This window comes from Lactuca sativa, chromosome 5, assembly GCF_002870075.4.
Source record: "Lactuca sativa cultivar Salinas chromosome 5, Lsat_Salinas_v11, whole genome shotgun sequence".
Classification (NCBI taxonomy): Eukaryota; Viridiplantae; Streptophyta; class Magnoliopsida; order Asterales; family Asteraceae; genus Lactuca; species Lactuca sativa.
In genome coordinates, this window is record NC_056627.2 from 342,244,601 (window position 1) to 342,266,037 (window position 21,437).

A 21,437-nucleotide genomic window follows, 5' to 3' on the forward strand; every position below is an offset into this window, starting at 1 on the left:
ACATATTGGTTGTGACGTATGGAGCACGATCTTGTACAACCGGTTTCTCGAGCGTTGTACCTTCATGATCAGCCGATTTCTTTCATCATGAACTCTCAAAAATTCATGGATCATCTCAATTATGTACCCCACTTCTGTCATTTGACCAAGACTAAGTATATTACTCTTCAAGGCAGGGATGTAATATACTTCAGATATTATCTGTTGCTCCCCGTTTTTACACTCCAACAGAATTGTTCCTCTTCCTTTGATTTGTACTTTGGATCCGTCCCCAAATCTCACTTGCCCTGTTATTCTTTCATCAAGTTCTGCAAAGTATTCTCGCACCCCTGTCATGTGGTTACTGGCCCCATTGTCTAAGTACCATGTGTCCTTCTCATTCCCTTTTGTTGCTGGGAAAACTTTGTCTTCATTGAGCAACACCAATTCATCTGTATCTTCACCCCATACAGTTAACAATAGCGCATGTTCTACATCCTGTACCTGTGTGAGATTAACATCAGCTTCTTTTTTCTTGGGATTTGGGCACTCCGATGCAAAGTGTCCAAACAAGTCACAATTAAAACATTTTATGTGACTTTTATCTCTTCCCTTTCCTCGACCATTACTTGTATCTCGGAATGATTGTTGATTTCCTCGGCCGCCTCTACCTCTTGAGCCTCTTCCTCGATAACCTTCTCGACCTCCCCTTTCATTAGAAGATCCACGACCTCTTCCTGCTGCACTAGGAGAGCCCTTTTGTGATTTTTGACCCATTTGCCCTTCAGATCGAGTCAGCAACAAACCCGCTTCAGCATTCGAGTTTTCACCCCGAACTCGTAGTCGATCTTCATAGGCCTTGAGTCTGCCAATAGCTTCTTCAAATGGCATTGTATCCAAGTCTGAATACTGTTCAATCGAGGCCACAAGCTGTAGAAATTTTTCTGGGACAGAATCAAGCAACTTTCTCACCAAAGTGCTGTCTTCCATTGTTGCACCAAGACTGATGTATTTTGAGTTAATACCACTTAACTTTCCTGCGAATTCATCTATGGTCTCTCCTTTCATCCTCAGTGCATCAAACTCACTCTTGAGTGAGTGTAACCTCGCCTTTTGCACTCTATCTGCCCCCAGGTAACGGATTTTCAACGATTCCCACATCTCTTTTGCGGTTTTCTTCTTTGCTACCTGCATGAGAATGTCCTCCGGTATTGCTTGGAAGATGTAGGCTCGTGCCATCTTGTTCTTCTTCTCGTCAACAATCACCCCGACTGTTGGTTCTATGGATTCCCAAACACCTTGAGCATCCATGATAGCCTCCATCTTGATTGCCCACGTTGTATAGTTTGTTGAAGTCAACAATGGACATTGGAACGACACCCCACCGTTATCTCTTGGTACTTGTTGACTGGAACCTGTCATGTTGTCGTACCTTATGTATTTGGGCATAAGCTAGAAAGCTCTGATACCAAGTGTTGGTGCAGGGCCTGTTACTGATCAAAAGAGTATGCCCAAATAAGGAAAAACAGAGTTGCAGGGAAAGATTCCAGCTTTTCTTCTTATTCAATTTCTTTATCAAAAACAAGAGACTTACAAGGCTTTAAATAATAAGCAAAAGGGAAAAACTGCTAAGCTAAAAAACTGTAAAAACGTGTCCTCCTAAAATGGTGGCAGCTACACCACTTATTCCTTTAGACAAGGTCAACAAAAGACCAAGTCAGAATTACTTATCCCACAGTTTTTACCATTGTACAACTGATGAGGTAATAATCAAATCTCTTTTGTGATTAAAAATAATATATATTTTTGGACTTTCTCCCCCACTCCTGCTGTAATTCATTTAAAAAAAACTTTGTCTTTATTGTTTGGACTTTTTAATTGAAATCGGTCTCTTTTGAATTTTATTAGATTATAAAGAAGAGGTCCATCTAACAGATGCATAGTTTGTAGACAAGAAACTAATTAATTATACATGACTTGGCCCCTACAGACTCTACAAGTTCAAATTGTGAATGTTGTATGCATCAGATGTTTGACAACCAAATGTTGAGGTATAAATTTATTTGTTTAGATGTTCACAACATTCATCAAGTGTTACAATGCTTTTCTATTAAGTGACTTGTTTAGTAGTTTTTTCTGAGAAATGTTTTTTTTTTCATTCAAGTAGGTGACAAAGGAGCAGTTAGAACAATGTTATTACTGATGCATAGAAACTATAACCATCTGTAAGTTTTTCACCTACTTATACGCTTATACTGCATGAAAGTTACACACAGTTGTAAGAGTTTAACAGTATTTATTTACTTTCCCATGCAGCTTATCAACCTGATTTTGTATCAACATGCATGGTTCCAGTTTTTCAATAAAGAAGTTGAACTTGTATGCAGCATATGTGTACATATGTGTATGTGTATCCTTTTCAGACCATGAAGCCTTTGATCATCCTGTTAGTTACATGTAAGTGCATTGTTTCTCATTCTTCCATTTAAGTTAGTTACATGTAAGTCTTTAATTATAATGAATGTGCAGGCCTTTTTGTTGTTTCTTCAATTGACATGCAGATCCTAGGTATCAATATGTTTGTGGATCTTTTTTTTTTCTTTTGGTCCACGATGGATCATCAGAGAGGTTTTTTCACTCCTTAATTATATAAATTTTATTATGATGTAAAAAATATTGAATATAAATATTTGAATTTCATAATTACACGCGAAACAGATTTATTGTACATAACCAACTACTTTAGAATGTGGCATATTTTAGAATCAGCGAGCGAGACACCTAAAAGTTTTATATTGCATATCAAATATTTGGATTCAATGTGTGAATTGTTGAATGCATCTATGTGGTCCACTTTCTGAAAACTCGAAACGAAATTAGTTTAATAGGAGAAGCTGTAAAAATAAGACATGAATAGTTGATATGTTTCACACATTTGGGGATTATGTTTTGAAGGACACTCACGAAGGTTAGGATTTGATATTAGTTTGTTTCAGTCATCAAATCAAGAGACATTTGCCTAAATCAGTGTACATTTTTGTTGTTCCATGGTTGTGTTTTTTATCAACTCTGGATTTCATATTCATATACACATTCTAATGTAAATACACCCTCTTCTTTTGCTCTACATTTAACACCATCGTTACTTATTTTGTTGATATGTTAGTGGTAGAACACGGGTACAATGTTGATCTTCCAAAGAAATTGAAGACATGAAAGTGGAGTGTTTACTTGTTGGGTTCATTATCAAACATTAGATATTGCTTGAATATGAAACCTTGACATATTTCTCTTTTGGTGACAGATTATCCTTTGAAGCTAGTCACTGGATTTCCTCATCATCCTCACATTAGTTAGGCTTTCTACACTAAAACTGAATATAAAACATTGACATAAATCATCTTTCTTTATGCTGCAAATGTAGTAAACTGAAATTAATGCCCAATCTTGATCTTGCAGGTCTGGATGATGTGAATTAGTTGCTATTAGTTGCTAATCAATATTTTTCAACATGATTTCTGCACAAAGCCATATTTTTCAAACGCTTAAATTTGTGATATTAGTTGCTAATCAATCACTTTGACATTTCAATTGCTGATGAGCTTTTTGTCAGAGATTCCTTCTGTGGGGGTTTGATAATGGTATGATGGTTAATCATTTCTTATCAATTGCATCTCTTCCATCAGAAACCGGGGTTAAAGTTTGTATCATTTTCTTAAACATGTATCTCCAATAACATGAGTTTCTTTGATTTGAGTTTTTAATCTTTCATGATTTCTACCCATTCTTATATTACTGATTTGTTTGCCATATGAATCGGTGCGCTTTAGGGAAGTAACAATCATCACCCTTTGATGATGTTTCTATAATATGTTATACAAGTGGACACCAATTTTAATTTTTAATTTTCGAAAAAGTTTACCTATGTAAGCAGTGAAATCGCTTTGTATTTGTATGGTTATTATTAGGGTCATCTAATCTAATCTGCGACACTTATCAACACATAGATTCTTCCCCATGTTATATGAATTTCTGAAGATTGTAAGCTGCCTAACAAATCTTAATTTATGTATTTCATCTACTAATTTGTGGTTATTTGATAGGATAACTGGAGCAGTCAAGAAGAGCATATAGAAATCTAGACCTTTTGCCTTCATAATATTAAGTTTGTTTGATTCCGGTTGTGCCAATTATAGTTCAATATTTTTGACAACTATTTTTCCTTTAAGTTAATTGTACTTTCTACTGTTTTCCTATTAAGACATTGTGCATATAATTTTTTTCCTACCAAGACATTGCATTTTAAAAATCTAACCTAGTTAGATTTGTATTTTAAAAATCTGAACTTGTTTCATTTTGGTTAACATTTATAGCGTTTTATATTCAAAATATTTGAAGTTGATCAAGAAATTTATGGAAATGTCCTATTCCTCTACAGTACTGTTTTAGTATTTTGTAATGTATTTATGTTCTATTAGATTGTTTATTATAGTAGTAACATATACTTTTCTGAATTTTTGCTACTGATTTCATGGTTTCATAACAGGTTTAGTAGTCACCTAGATGTTAAATTTATAAAAATGGCAACATACTTGGATCTCTTTACCGATAATTAGCAATATGTAACAAATAAAGTGCATTTTGCTCATTTTAGTAGGGAACTAAAAATATGTTGCTATTACAGGTAAAAGTATATAAGTATGCTGCTATTATGGATAAAGAACAAAGTATAAATACATTGCTTCTATTGGTAACATATTTTTAGTTCATCCAACTCAATACGCCACAGAGAGGATCAGTGGGGGTTTGAAGTTGATCAAACAAGGCTCTTCACTATTTATGGAAATGATCTATTCCTCTGAAGTATTATTTTAGTTTTTTGTAATGTATGTATGTTCTATTAGATTGTTTGTTATTGTAGTAAGATAATACTTTCTTTTTGACATAATAGACATGGATACCTTAAAAAAGCTAAAGCTCAAAATTCAAATCCATGGCTATCTGAGAAAGGTTAGTTTTGTCCTTTAAGTTACAGTCTTTTGTGCTATAATTTGATTTTGTTTTCATTGTTATTAACATCTATGAGGTTTTCATATGCATTTGTTTATGCCAGAAGGCAAAATATATTTATGAATTTTCAAATGTGATCTACTAATTTCAGGTTCCTCTTTACTTCTATAGTGGAGGAGTTTCTTGCTACAGTTAAAACAACATGTTCTTATTGTCAGGTTGGTGGTTTAGGTCTAAAAGGGTTGTTTTTTTTTTTTCAATTTTGATCTTTATTTACATGGTTTCATAATGCTTTTGGTACCTGGTTCGTCACCTGGATGTTAAATTTATGAAAATGACTATTATGTCCCTGTCATCTTCATCTCTTCCATTTCCATTTTCAAGGAGAATGATGAAATTTCAACAAAATTTATGTCGTTCCATGAAAACTATTCCTGTATATGTTTGATGTGGGAAGTAAACACGTGTTGGAAATTGTGGTTTGTAGTCATCAGTTAAAGTGAATGCAAAAATTTTGTTGCATTTGTAGGATGGAATTTAAGCACAACATCCGGCTAAAGAATTATTTTAACAAATGTAAGTACTCTTTTTTAATTTTTTTTTCTGTCTCTTGAAGACAAGCCCTGTTATCTGGTTTCATCAGCAGAAGAGGCTTGCTTATAATGCACAGGTAGTCTAATTGCATCTGTTTTTGTTGCTCATTTTAAAAAACTCTTTTCATTCCATTTTCCAATTAGTGTTTCAGTAGCATGCTTTTTAAGAAAATAAAAACATCCGTGATCATGGTGTTAGAAACATTTTAATTTTCAAAAATCTACTATGTCTTGATATCACATTAACAGACTTAAACATCCCCAATAACATGAGTTTCTTTGATTTGAGTTAATCTTTCATGCTTTTTAGGGAAAAGTAACAACCATCACCCTTGTCTCCTGATGTCATGGATTTTCTTAAAGTGTAAGTTATATTTAGTGCTAAATGCAATAAACAACAACTTATTTTCTTTTATTTGTGTAATATCCTAATAAGCAAGAATCTTCTAATAAGAAAAAAACTAACTGTGCAATAATTGGATAAATCTTTCACTTATTTACTTTTAAGATTATAACATGATACTTTTCCTTATGACATTATACATTCAAAATCTAACATATTAACACACACTTAATACAATGTTAAGAGGGTGCTGGTGTTTACTTCTGTATCTCTGATGAGGTAATAATCAATAAAATATTATATATGAGAATACTGTTGTAAAAACTTCAATTTTCTTTTTGCAAGAGCCTCTTTATTCAGCTGTGATGCTTGAACAAGCAACTTATTGTTGTTACTATTTATCTTAGCCAAACCAATTATGTTAAGAAATTATGGATTTCATCTCATTCTTTCTGGTGGCAATTTTTGTTACTGGATCAAATGTTAATACTTTAATACATAATTTTATTCTACTATTAGTACTTAATGGATAATTTTCACTACTGAATATCAATGATTTTGTAACAGTATTTAAATAATAACAATATATGAATGATATATCTATCTTTTTTTAGTAATATTTAAATTTTGGCCCATGAGTGTAGCTGATTTTTTAAAATTTGATCCTTTATGAGGTTTCTAATTTTTTGATCTTTGTTTTTAGTAAAATGACATAACTTTGAGACCAAAATTGCAGAAATCAGATAAGGAATTTCAGGTGTGTCACACTTGTTGGGTTCATTATCAAACATTAGATATTGCTTGAATATGAAACCTTGACATATTTCTCTTTTGGTGACAGATTATCCTTTTTGAAGCTATTCACTGGATTTCCTGATCATCCTCGCATTGGTTGGCACCTTATTGTGCAGGTATCTACTTTCTACATGTCTAAGTTCCACTATATTAGTTAGGCTTTCTTCACTAAAACTGAATATAAAACCTTGACACAAATCGTCTTTCTTTATGCTGCAAATGTATTAAACTGAAGTTGATGCCCAATCTTAATCTTAATCACTCTTCTGCACAAAGCCATATTTTTCAAACGCTTAAATTTGTGATATTAGTTGCTAATCAATCACTTTGACATTTCAATTGCTGATGAGCTTTTTGTTAGAGATTCCTTCTGTGGGTTAAAGGTTGTATCATTTTCTTAAACATGTATCTCCAATAACATGAGTTTCTTTGATTTGACTTTTTAATCTTTCATGATTTCTACCCATTCTTTGATTACCGATTTATTTGCCATATGAATCGGTGCGCTTTGGGGAAGTAACAATCATCACCCTTTGATGATGTTGCTATAATATGTTATACAAGTGGACACCAATTGTTTGTTTCATTTATTTGTGTTTTATAGCATCCTTCCTGGTTTCATTTCTTTCTATTACATTATTGTACTTGCAACTTTTTCTTATTATGACATGATACTTTGGAAAAATCTACCTATTTATTTATAGCATACTGCCATTTTCTTATTAGGACTTTCAACTTTTTTTTAGATATCTACTACCCAACTTTTTTAGATATCTTCTACCCAAATATAGCAATGTACTAACAATATTTTTTTTCTTACTGTGACATTACACTTTGATAAGTCTATCCATTTATAGCATTGTATTTTCATATTTTATTTTTCGAAAAAGTTTACCTATTTAATCAGTGAAAAAGTTTACCTATTTAATCAGTGAAATCACTTTGATAAGTCTATAGATTTATAGCATTGTATGGTTATTATTAGGGTCATCTAATCTAATCTGCCACACTTATCAACACATAGATTCTTCCCCATGTTATATGAATTTCTGAAGATTGTAAGCGAGTCTTAATTTATGTATTTCAATTACTAATATGTGGTTATTTGTAAAGGAAGGAATGACGCCGGTGAAGGTATTGTTGCTGACATTGAGATCAATCAGGTTTGGTGTTAGACTGGAGAAACGCAGCTTGAATCGTGCCACTGAAACGATTACCGGAGAAATTAAGTGATTGGATTGTAGGAGGCAATATGTCCCACAACTGTCCAGAAAACCTATTGTAGCCACTTCAATGGTGCGGAGGTTGTTCATAGAGGAAAAAAGTCCATCGGGGAGGGGACCAGATAGGAAATTACACGACAGGTTTAGGAGGGAGAGAGTGTTGAGAGATTGAAGAGAAGAAAAGATTACACCACGAAGACCTCTATCAGGTACCCGATTCCCTGTATCATCACAATCAATTCCATCCCCTGAACAGCAATCAACAACGGCATCTGTAAGTAGAATCGGGAACACAAGTACAATCAACAATCGAAGAAAACCCAAATGGAAGAAAAAAGAAGAATAAAAGGGGTTTTGGTTTTGGTCTTGGCAGCATGTTGGTTGCAGAGAAGAAAGAAGAAGAGAGATTGTTGAAGATGAGTGAATGATTATGATGATCCATTGATGAATGAGGAGGTTTTTTATTTTTAAAGATAATGATTTTTGATGCAGCAAACATCTTTTTAACCTGAATTTGTTTGTGTAAATGATACCACGTCATTTATGGCAACCGGTTATAAAGCATTAAACAGGACGAGAAATAAAATAATAATGGTTAAATTATACATAAAATTAATATGAGGGTTTTTTTTTAAAACATTCATCTATAATACATAGGGTTTTTCTATCGTTTTCCCTTACTTGTAATGTATTTATGGTCTATTAGATTGTTTATTATAGTAGTAACATATACTTTTTTTGGGTAGCTTATAAAGGTCAAAGCTTAAATCTGTGGATGTTTGAGAAAGGTTATACATATGATTCAACATACACAAAGAGGAGAGGCAGTATGTTGTCTTAGTAAACATCAGCGTACATGACTATCAAAAACCAATGACATGTAAATGTCTATTTTGCCCTCCAACTTTTATCACCCTAACCCACATATTATATTTATTGCAATTTCATGTTGCACCGGGAAAATGATATTTTTCCTATCAATTCACTATACTAAAAAACTAAACATGTTTGTTTTTGGTTGCCCATTATAGCTTTATAAATTTCATATTAACCTATTAAGACTTTTTACTTTTACTTTTTTCCTATTACGACCTTTCACCTTGAAACTCTAACCTATCAAGACATTTTACCTTTAAAATATTAAACTTGTTTGAACTTGGTTCAATTTTTTTAACAACTATTTTTCCTTTAAGTTATTGTATTTTCTAAATCCAACATTGTATTGTACTTTCAACTGTTTTTCTATTAAGAAATTGCATTTTCAAAATCTAACTTAGTAAGACTTGTATTTTGAAAATCTAAACTTGTTTCATTTTGGTTAACATTTATAGCATTTTATATTCAAAATATATGAACGTTGTACTTTTGACTTTTTTTTTCTTATTAAGACAATGCACTATGAAAATTTAACATACTTAGACATTGCAATTTTGGTTCTTATTTTATGGTTTCATAACGCTCTTGGTACCTAGGTCGTCACCTAGATGTTAAATTTATGAAAATGACCCTTTTGTCCCTGTCATCTTCATCTCTTTCATTTCCATTTTCAAGGAGCATGCTGAATTTTCAACAATGTCTCACTATTTCCTTAAAAACTATCGTCATTCATATATGTCAAAGGAGAAAAACTAAACTTTAAATCCATAAAAATAGAATCTTTTTGAAAACATGGTACTCATTTCATGTTGTGATAAATATGCTTGGTCTATGTTAAATTTATGAAAATGACCATCTTGCCAATGTCTTCTTCATCTCTTTCATTTTCATGTTAAATTTATGAAAATGACCATTTTGACAGGTAAATGTCTATTTTGCCCTCCAACTTTTATCACCCTGACCCACATATTATATTTATTGCAATTTCATGTTGCAGAGTATTTAGTTTTTGGGTTTTGATCGACTTTGGTTTGGTTAAGATGAAGGAGATTGAGTAGATGAAGAAATACAACATATCGAGCATCCTATCAACTCATCAAAATTGACTCTTTGTTTTCTTTCATGCTTGTTCCTTGCTTTCCCTGAACTTGATGAGTTGCTCAACAAGAAAAAAAAGTATAAGATGTTTAAATACTAAACACTTTTCATGAAAGTTACAACATTTCCCTTTTAGAAAAGTTTAAAATTTGAAAGTATCTATTTTTCCATTGATTTTTAGCTTACACAACACTTCCATGGGTTTTACATACTTCATTGCTTCTAAAAAATTTAACATCTTGAATTATGGTACAAAAACTCGTTTACTTTTGGGTTTTACGATTGATTTGCATGAAAAGTTATGTTCATATGTACATTCATGGGTTAGTTTTGTTAGTGTATGTAGTGAGAGTGATCTTGCAGCATCCATACGATGAAATTGGAACAAGAGGACTAGAGAAAAAGAGCTGTTTGTTGAGAATGTTAATCATTGTTGATGGTTTATGTTAATGGCTTGTTGAAAGTATAATAATAATGACTTGTATGTAGGATATGGTAAACAAATAAATGTAAGTAGTTTGCTATTTATTGCAATTGTTGTTAATCATGAACAACAAGATTCACATACATGCTTTGAACTACTAGGTTGTAGCTGTTTATGGTTTCCATGAGTACTTGAATCTGTTTGACAAGTGGTTACCTTGTTTTTGTCAGTTTTGTCAAAAAATGTTGACATAGATGAAGAGATGGCTAAGATGATAGTTTATGAAACTGAATTTTATCAGCGAAACTTGAGGTTCTTAACTTGTTTGAATTGTGTCTATAATATCTCTCACATTCCTGTTTGATTAGTTCTTGTAGTATTTCTAAAGGATTTCAAAGTTAAAAACAACATATTTGACACTGAAGGTCAAAATTTAGCCCATAAACTTTTGTGCTTTGCTCCTTTACTTCAGTATGGGGTTTGAGTCTTGAATAGGTCTACTATGTTTCAGAAGCCAATGAATGTTGAGATATCTATATGAATTAAGAGCAGGAGGCATCCAAACACTAAACCTCCATAAATGACAACAAACTTTGACAACTTCAGAAAAAGCAACAACATTCTATATTATAGCAGTCAAAGTCAAACATCAATGTGTAATTAATGGCAAAGAACTTTGAGAAACTACAAGGATTAACCGTTGGTAAAAAAAGAGAGAGGGTAGAGAGAGAAAGACAAATACCATCATTTGCCTCATGTTTGCCACCGGTAGAAGCCCACCGTCGGTATTATACCGACGGTAAAAATCTTGTTGCAGCCCGGTGTTTACCGGCGGTAAAGGAGCCACCTCAACATACCTCCGGTGAAAAATTTATGACACTGCTTGGCCTAACAAAGTATGAACTTTTAAGATTAGTCAACACAAGATTTCGAATAAGAAAAAAAATGTAAAATGCTTTAGTTAACTCAATTGACAGACATTTTCTGTCATTTCACTCAAAAGATCGATAACATTGTATGTGCTCGTTTTAAGTAAAGTTAATGAGGAACATCATGATGTACAAAATTTTGCTCCATATTCAAAGGGTCCATAACAATGTTCTTATCATTAGAAGAGTGGCAATTTCATTAGAAACCAAATTCGTCTATAGAATTCATGGGAAAAGAAACAATGTTAAGCAACATAATAATGGCATAGAAACAAAGCTGTTAGAAATCAAATTGAAAGGTTTAGTGGTCTGAACTCTGAATTCATGATCTTGATTACAGAATGGCATGAAATTGTACCAGACCATTTATGATTTTGAGTATGCAGAATGGCAGATTGTTCGGTTAAATTTCCATTCTCTTTAGCCTTCCATTCACATTTCATATTTGGACCTTTTAAGGGGTTCCGAACATAAAAGTTATGAGTATCTTTTCCCTTATTCATATCTCTTGTAGGCACATTTGGAGATTGTTTTTGCTTAAATTTTTTTCCATTCGAGGTGGCAGTAAATACTGGAGATGACACTTTTCGAAGATATTTACTATTCTTTGGTGATGACTCAATATTAACATATTTGTAGAATGTTTCTTTGTGGAAGTAGGAATATCCGAGCTAACAGGAATAGATGGGCTCTTAAATATTTTAACTGGCATGAATGAATTGTGATTCCTAGCAGCTAAACTAACTACTTTTTGTGACATTTTCTTATATGATTTCTCAAGGAACCTAGAGCTTTGTTTAGACATAGTTTCTTTTTCAAGAGCCTTCTTACCCTCAATCTTCATATGAACAATACTCTTCTTGTTTAAACAGGGCTTCTTCCTAGAGTCAAACGATGACTTAGAATATATTCTGATGATCAGAGAGATGCAGTTACTTGAGATCAGGGAGATGCTTCATACTCGTTACATTCCGCAGGATGAGCGGGAGAGGCTGGTGCGGGAGATTTTGGATTTGAGGCTTCAGGGGTTTTGTTCGAGGATGGAATGTCATCTTCTAAGGCAAGTATTGTACCCTTTCAGTTTTTTTTAGCTCGAAGGAGTGAGCAAGCTTGTGACCCCAGGATCAGGTTGTATTCCAGCTCGGGGTCAGTTGGTCGTAGGGGTTGGTGACAGTATTTCAGCGCGGGTGGGTCGATGTGGCATGAGTATCTTGTGAGGCGTACACGATTACCGTCCTTACCCATAGGATCTAAGATCCGATTTGCCTTGGATGTATTGTATCAGGCGGTAAGGATTGATTGTGCGATCTATTGTGCTTTTGGGATTTGAGACTATGTCTTGGGAGTAGTTGGTAGCCCGGTTTATGGCAGAGGTTACTTCAGCTACCGTAGTTCAGCTGTGGACGACTGAGCTGGTGAGTGAGTCCGGGTGAGAGACCCTGAATGACATGATTTCTAGAGCCCGAGAACAGGAGGTTTGTTTGGAGTACTTTGGGAAGAAGGGTATTATGTGGGAGGTCCGCGAATAGGGTCCTACATGATGGTTATTCAACATTTTTAGGATTCAGTGGTTTTCGTAACCGTTATTGATTGGCGGATGAAAGCGCCGAGGGAAGTAACTCGTTGCTGAGGTATTAGTTGGAGTATCTATCTTTTGGCCTTCAAGATTTGAGTGTGGGATCATTCAAGCATTAGGGATTGTTGGTTTTATTGAGATTCAGGAAGTGTTCATCTAGTTGTTAGAAGCGTGTGATCATTTGGGATTGGATGGTAATGGAGCACTAGTTGGAAAGATTTGGTTGTCATCGGATCGATCGTTGGAAAGTGAGAACGATTGGGAATTCTCCCACTTTCATGTATTGTGAAGACTTAGTCGAATCTAAGTGGGGGAGAATTATCCCGAGATTCAGAAGCAGGAGCGGTTTTGGAACTGAGATAAGTTTCGCATTTCCGTTAGGGAGGAAGGCGGCCCAAGTGGTTGTTTGGTTTGAGGGTTGTGTGAGTTGGGGGTTTGGTAAAACTCCCTAGCAAGAGAAATACGTCTTCTTGGTACTTGATACCAGAATTTGGGGAATCAGTTTGGGGTTCCAGTCATGAATTGAGTTCAGTTTGGGTGTTCGGTCGTGTGTGTGTTAGACTCCGAGGGTAATTGGATTGATAGATTGAGGGTAAGGCATCAGACTGTGGTTGTGTTAAAGCAAAAGTGTTGTAAGACTGCAGGGGTAGCCGTAGCATTCACAAGCGATCAGATAGTATGGGAAGTGTTGTAAGACTGTGGGGGTAGTCGTAGCATTCACTAGTGGGCAGATGGTGTGGGAATTGTTGTGAGACTACGGGATGATTCGTAGTGTTCACAGATTCTTTCAGATGATTAGGTCAGGGTGGGCCAGTTCGCAAGATAGAGGGTAGACCACAACATGATTGGAATCAGGAAACGGTAGGTCGCTAGTGATAAATTAAAAACTAACTTGAAGATCGATTAGATCTTAAACAGGTAAAATAAAGAGTAAACAACAAGAACACGAAAACAGTAAACAACTCAAGAATAAATCGAACAATGTCGAATGATTATAAACAATCATCAGAAGAGCTCGATGAAGAACTACAACTGTAGAGGATTAAAGGTTTACAAGAACGATAAAGAAATCTGCAAAGCTATCGGAATTCTGTAAATCGTATTCTAGATCGTTAACCTAATATGCATGCAAGCACATTATTATATAGTAAACCCTACAAGCTCACGGTTGGACAGGCCCAAACCGGAGTGCAAAACTGGACTATAAACCGAGCCCAATGACGCAATACAAAATAATTCCTACGCTACCCAACAATCTCCCCCTTTGCGTCAATTGGAGCGAGATCATTACTTCTTGCTTGGGCCAGCAGCAGCAGGAACCTTCTTCTTTACAGTCTAAAACAGACGAGAGATAAGAGCAAGGATCGTCTGTCTGAATCGGATGTACCACTGAATCATATCGTTGAAGTATTTGATATCATCCGCTGCATTCTCTTTACACCGATGGATGATCCCCATCACATGCTCAAGACAAGCAGTGATATAAAGATGTTTATCCGCTAAGGCAAAGAGACATTTCTGTCCTTCAGCCCTAGTGAACATGACCGAATTACGCCTTGGGTCAATCTTTCCCATCTTCATCTGGTTCAGATCACTGGCCGAGCCAACAGGAGATATCTTCGGTTTCTTCTTGAAGACAGTGGCAATCTCCTGATCCATCAGTGCTACCTCCATGATATAGCATACTAACATCCTTTTGAGATGGTCTATGATTGGACCATATTCGGCTTCATTCGTCAAGAGGATGTTGTGCAAAACAATCCAGTCATGGGGGTTGAGGTTCGGTAGATCTGCTAAAGATATGAGATGTTCGGTTCTTGCAGACCCTCGGATCACCCTGAACCGAACGTTGATGAATCTACCTTCGGTATATGGCTTCAAAACCCGAACGTTGACTATCTTCTGAGCGCTCCATGTTTGATACTGTGGTTGAGCGGCCTTTAGATAGAACTCGATTAATTCCCGATCAACCTCCGGATGAGGATGAGGGACTTCGGCAACGCAGGCGAAGGCGTGAAAGATGAACGCCTTTCGGGTTAAGGGCATGTCGAACTGCGAGTCGACAGAGTTGTAGCAGTCGAAGGAGATCACCGGTTCGAGCCATAGGATGCTCAGAGTATCGATAGCCTCCTTAATCATTCTCTCTCGAGTCCAAGCAGGGAAAAGAGTCTTCCTGCTCTCGAGGAGATCGTGGGCTTCTTTTTGTCTGCGTTCAGCTTCTTCAGCTTCTCGCGCCACACGAATGTTGTCATTATCAATATTGCGACTATTTTTGCGTTTCAGCAAGTCAGCAATGGTTTCTTGATCATCTTCATCTTCTTCCTCAACTATCTTCTTTCCTTTATCCTTCACACACGAACCCGAAGTTTGACCAGTAGGAGGAGGTTCGGTTGTGTGAGCAGCTTTTGAGGAAGGAGGTGGTTTCGATCCGGATTTCACTTCTCCCCCTTGTTTCGGAGTGGACACGAAACTAGGTAGCCCTTCTATTTTACTGAGCAGGTCCAGGGCAAGAGCAAGTTTTTCTGCAAGGGTTCGCCTCACAGAGTGGTTGAGAATCGGATCGTGTGCTTCCAGGATGTTGGATATGGCAGAGTGTACATCCGAAACACATGTCTTGATGACCTCCCGTTCGGATCGAAGAGCGTCAAGTTGTTGCTGAGAGTTGGAAAGCTGAGCGCTCTTGACCTTGAGGGCGGTGGTGTTGCTTGCAAGGGCGTCCATCAACGAGTTTTCTGCAGCGAGATCCTCTTGGAGTTTAGAGAGGCGCTCGTCAATGGAGGCACGAAGGGCCGAGTTGTCGTCACTAATTGATTGGCGAAGGGTAGCGAACAACTTCAACTCCGTGGAGACGAACGTGGCCAATTGTTGAACGATTGGTTCCAACGTTGTCTTTGTGGCATCGACGCTCTCCTGTAAGGACTTTAACAGGGAAGAGGCGTCAGAGAATAGTTTATCGACTTTTTCGGTCGCAGCCTCACATGCTTTCGTCGAGGCGTCAATGGCGGCAGTGGCTGAAGCGACTGAAGCTTGCTGAGCCCGGGAAAAGGCATCAACGATCTTCTGAAGAGCAGCTTCAGAGAGAGAGGATTGAGAATTGGAGGATGAAGCAATAAGCAGGTCAACCTTCTCATGCAGCTCCTTAAGATGTTTCTTCGTTACTGGAGCTTCCTCATCATCGTCGCTTTGGACCTGAAACGGACTGAAATAGACCGAATCAAATTGCATGTTCTCCCCGCCAAGGAAAGGGTTATCTCCGTCAGAGGCATGACCTGGAGATGGAGGTGGTGGTGAAGCTGGTGGTGTAGTGGTGTGAGTGGGTTCAGGTTGAGTTTGAGGAGGGGTAGGTTCGGTTGGTTGTTGGGTTTCGGTTGGTTGTTGGATTGAGAATTGGAGGATGAAGCAATAAGCAGGTCAACCTTCTCATGCAGCTCCTTAAGATGTTTCTTCGTTACTGGAGCTTCCTCATCATCGTCGCTTTGGACCTGAAACGGACTGAAATAGACCGAATCAAATTGCATGTTCTCCCCGCCAAGGAAAGGGTTATCTCCGTCAGAGGCATGACCTGGAGATGGAGGTGGTGGTGAAGCTGGTGGTGTAGTGGTGTGAGTGGGTTCAGGTTGAGTTTGAGGAGGGGTAGGTTCGGTTGGTTGTTGGGTTTCGGTTGTGTGTATGGGTTCGGTTACTGGTGGTGGTTCGGTTGCATCGGTATGAACCCCCGTATCAGATACGTTGGTTGTAACCTTTGCAGTAGCAGTTGTTGCATCGGTGAAAATGGGTGGTGGTATAGGGAAAGAGGTTTTAGGAATGTTGGTAGTGGGGATTATGGTGGGAATGGAAGTGGGAATTGTTTGAGTAGGAGAGGGGATTGGTGAGTTATGGATTTCCATGTCAGGAGTAGGTGATCTGGGTGGGGTGTTGCCTCTTGGAGGGGTGTTGCCTCTTTGAGAGCCGTCCGAATCCGAACTCTCACCCTCCGACTCGTCGGAAGAGGAAGCGATAATGAGCTTTCGCTTTGGTTTTGTCTTTCGCCTCTTCTGCTGCGGGGACTGAGCAGGTTTAGTAGCCTTCCTCTTTTGGGGAGAAGGGCCTTTAGCCCCTTCGCCACTTGCTTTCCTTTTTCTGCCTTTTTGCCTCTTGAAACAGGCTTATCGGCATCATGTATAGACTTGAGCATCTCCTGTGTAAGCTCCCTCGGTCCAGACTGCTTGAACTCCTTGATAGTCCGGATGATCCTGCTGTCACCTGGAACATCACCGTACATGGTCTCCGGGATGGAGCCAATGAAAGAGAACCTCGATGCATCTGAGACGATAATCTTCGTGGTATGGAATGTACCAATCGAAGACATCGATGCACCGGCAGCAGTGGGAACATCGTGCTTATCCATCGCCCATTTAGTAACGATGGTCCAGAACCTGGCATACGACACCTCAGAATGTCGTGAAGAGGAGGATAAACTCTGGATGAGTTGTTGCCAGAGAACCAACCCATAATCAAGATTGACTCCGTTGTAAACCCCGTACATGATAGAGAGAAAGAGCCGACTGGAGCCGTCTGAACCTGAGCTCCGTTCTGAAAGACCCTTGAAGAGGACAGTGAACATACCGTTCCATTGTGGCGGCAAACATGACTTTTTGAACTTCGCGACGGAGGTGAGCACCTCCGTGTACCCCATATTATAAAACATATTGTAGAGATGGCCCAACGGAATTGTCTCTGGATTAACCCTTGAAGGGTCAGCAGCAAACCCAAGCAATGAGCCAAATCGTTGCCTGGAAATCGAGGCTTTGTGATCAGCAACCTCGAAGAAGATTCTATCGACTGCTTTGTCATAATGTGCAGTCGCATAGATCTGCGATAATATCACCATGGGCACTGTTTCCACCCGTGAAAGTGCAGGAGCGATAGGGGAATACTTCAGGCACTCGATAATCGGGAACATGTAGGAATCGTACGCCTGAGGGGTTAAATCGATCACCAAACACTGTTGAGGGCGAATGGGAAGGATGTGGGAAGTAGCGTGAACTGACGATGATTCTGCCATTGTTGAAGTGGGGAAGAAGATGATGAACAGTTAGGTTTTCAGGGAATTTTTTGCTCTCTTGGAAATTTGGATGCGGTAAAGAGGTAAAAGGGAGATGAGGTCGCCTTTTATAGTTGTTTGCAGGAGAGAGAAAATTCTGTTCAAATCTTCTATCGAAATACGAAAGGTTTTCTCCAGAATATGACTGATGCGTGATAGTTAAGGAATGCGATGATCACCATGAGAGAGAATGTCAGATTCCTTGTAACACGCTGCCCAACAAGCGCCGTTTCTGAAGAAACCGTTTCAAATCCACACGCGCCTTTATGTGCTAGATTGGAATCGCTTCAAATTCGCACACGCGTCCACAGTGTCAGTTAAAGAATGGACGTTTCAATTTCGCATGCGTCCCCGATTTACCGCTGTTTGAACTTCAATCCATTAGACTCCCGCCTGAGTCAGCAACCCTTCATCTTATCCTTGTAACAACATCTTTTGAATGATACGCCCACGTGGATTAATTTTGACCACGTCTTTTAATTAACCACCAATTCAGTAAAACAGCCTGTAATTATTAGTACCAGAATTTGGAAAATCATAGATTTTCGTGCTAAGGGTGTAAAAAGAAAAGAAATAAAGCAAATCTTTTTAGGAATAAATGTGATGTCAATAATGACACGAAACGAATGATCCCGGGCACGAATCTCTTCCTTCAAAGTCAAGAGAGACCTTAAAGTGTTAGTGTGGTTTCCCGTTGAATAACGATCAAACACTTATTAAGAAGTGTTGAAAGGCTTCTTTTAATTAGGCTCCTTAGGGTGGCTTTAGCTTTGATTCAACAGTTCTAATCTTGAAATAAGATAGAAAGTGAACAAAGTACTTGTGAGACCGATGTAGTCTATTGAACAAGTAGGCATGAAATAATGTTAAAGTGACTGGTAAATAGAAATCTTAACAAAAAAAATTAAAACTGGATCCCAAGGGAAGAAATGTTATGGTGTGTAACAATTTCATAAGAATCACACAAAAAAAAAAACTTGAGATTTCATGAGGATACGACCGTCAATTCATTAGTGAAAACTTGATCAAATTAATTGTTCACCGTCAATTCAGATTTGGTATTGAATTTTGGGTTTCACTCAGCTTGTAGTGGCACGAAACTAAGATCATAAACACAGATTTTAAGTAACCATAAACCTCAGTGGTAATTTCTGAGAGTCTCAAGGGTTACATTGATGAAACGAATGTAATGGAGAAAGTAATGGAGATGGTGTGAGAAATCAAATTACCTCTGCTATAAACGAAGGACCAAGCAGAAAACTCTTATCTCATGTGAGAAGAGAGTTAGGTAGCTCTTGATTAGAATAAATGTGATAGCCTAATTGGGAAGACAAGGTTTGTGTATACCAAGTCATTAAGGCTGTTATTCAAAATCTGATGAGACTTTGGTCGCATACAGCAACATGCTTCTAGAGACACTTAAGTAATTTATTAAAAAAAAATTTCCCATAATCGAACGAACACTCATATAAGATGAAAGACTAAAAAGTAAATAAAGAACAAAATATTTTTGGAATTTTGGATATATATAAAAAAAATTAAAAATAACAAAGTAAAAAAAATAAGATTCAGAAAGAAATTAAAAGGAGTTAAAAAAAAACTTTGGAAAAATTAGGAACCGAACCCGAGCGTTCGGTTGGTGTCGGTTGAGAAAAATTCTGAAAAACCGAACCCGACCGTTCGGTTGGTTTCGGTTTTGAAAAATTTTGGAAAACCGAACCCGAGCGTTCGGTAGGTTTTGGTTTTGAAAAATTTTGGAAAACCGAACCCGAACCTTCGGTAGGTTTCGCTTTTGAAAAATTTTGAAAAACCGAACCCGAACCTTCGGTAGGTTTCGGTTTTGAAAAATTTTTAGAAACCAAGGAATTTTGACATTCAAGTAGGTAATACTTTAGACGAATAGATAAACAACTTTGTACATGAAATTTACAACCAAGAAAACTACCTTTGAAATGATGAGCGAGTGCAGATGATGCAACCGAACCCGAACGTTCGGTCAATTTCGCTTCTTACGTTTGAGATCGAGAGGTAGTTTGTGGTACTGATTCTGATTCCATCATACCTAGCCCTTGCAGAATTTTGTTGAATGAGGCTTCGGGAAGAGCTTTGGTAAAGACATCAGTCAGTTGATCAGTGGTTCTAACAAAGTGTACTTCAACATTTCCATCTTCCACATGATCTTTGATGAAGTGATACCTCAGTGCTATGTGTTTGGTTTTGGAGTGTTGCACTGGGTTATGACAGATCCTAATTGCACTTTCAGAGTCGCAATATAGTGGGATCTTTTTCATATTGAGTCCATAGTCTCTGAGTTGACTCTGGATCCAAATCACTTGAGAGGTGCAGGATGCGGTTGCAATGTATTCAGCTTCTGCAGTGGACAAAGACACACACGTTTGTTTCTTTGACTGCCAGCTAACCAACTTCCCGTCAAGGAATTGGCAGCCACCAGTTGTGCTTTTTCTGTCGAGTCCACAACCTCCAAGGTCTGCATCTGAATAGGCTTGAACGAAGAAGCCTGAGTTGGAAGGATACCATAGACCTAGAGAGGTGGTTCGCTTGAGATAGCGTAGAATGTTCTTCACTGCAAGCATGTGAGGTTCGCGTGGATTTGCCTGAAATCGAGCACAGTAACAAACAGAAAACATTATGTCAGGCCTGCTAGCAGTGAGATACATTAGTGAGCCTATCATCTGTCGATAAAGCATAATATCAACAGCCGGTTTGTCCAGGGATGGGGTGAGCTTGGTGCCGAATGCCATTGAAACTTTGACTTTGGAATCTCCCATCATGCCAAACTTTGCTAGGAGAGTCTTCGTGTAAGCTTCTTGATTGATAAAGATGCCTTCGGGTCCCTGTCTAATATTTAAACCAAGGAAAAAGTTAATAGGACCCATTGAGCTCATTTCAAATTTAGTCTCCATCAGCTTTCTGAATTCAGCTGTTAGGCTAGGATTCGTGGAGCCAAAGATGATATCATCGACATAAATTTGAACGATCATAAGGTGGTTACCTTCCTTCTTGCGAAAGAAGGTTGGGTCAACCGAACCTTGCTTGAATTTGGACATCTTTAAAAATTTAGTCAGCGTTTCATACGAGGCTCTCGGAGCTTGTTTCAGTCCATACACGGCTTTATCCAAAATATAACAATGATTAGGATACCTTTCATTTACAAAGCCAGGAGGTTGCTCCACATACACAGTTTCTTCGAGTTCACCATTGAGGAATGCACACTTGACGTCCATTTGGTAAACCTCAAAGTTCTTGTGGGCAGCATAGGCTAGAAATATTCTTACAGATTCCAGCCTAGCTACGGGAGCGAACGTTTCTTCATAATCAATCCCTTCCTCCTGACAGTAGCCTTTCACGACCAGACGAGCTTTGTTACGAATTACGTTTCCTTCCTTGTCCATTTTGTTCCTAAAGACCCATTTAAGACCAACAACCGAGGCATCTGGAGGAGTTGGAATAAGACGCCAGACTTTGTTCCTCTCGAATTCGTTCAGTT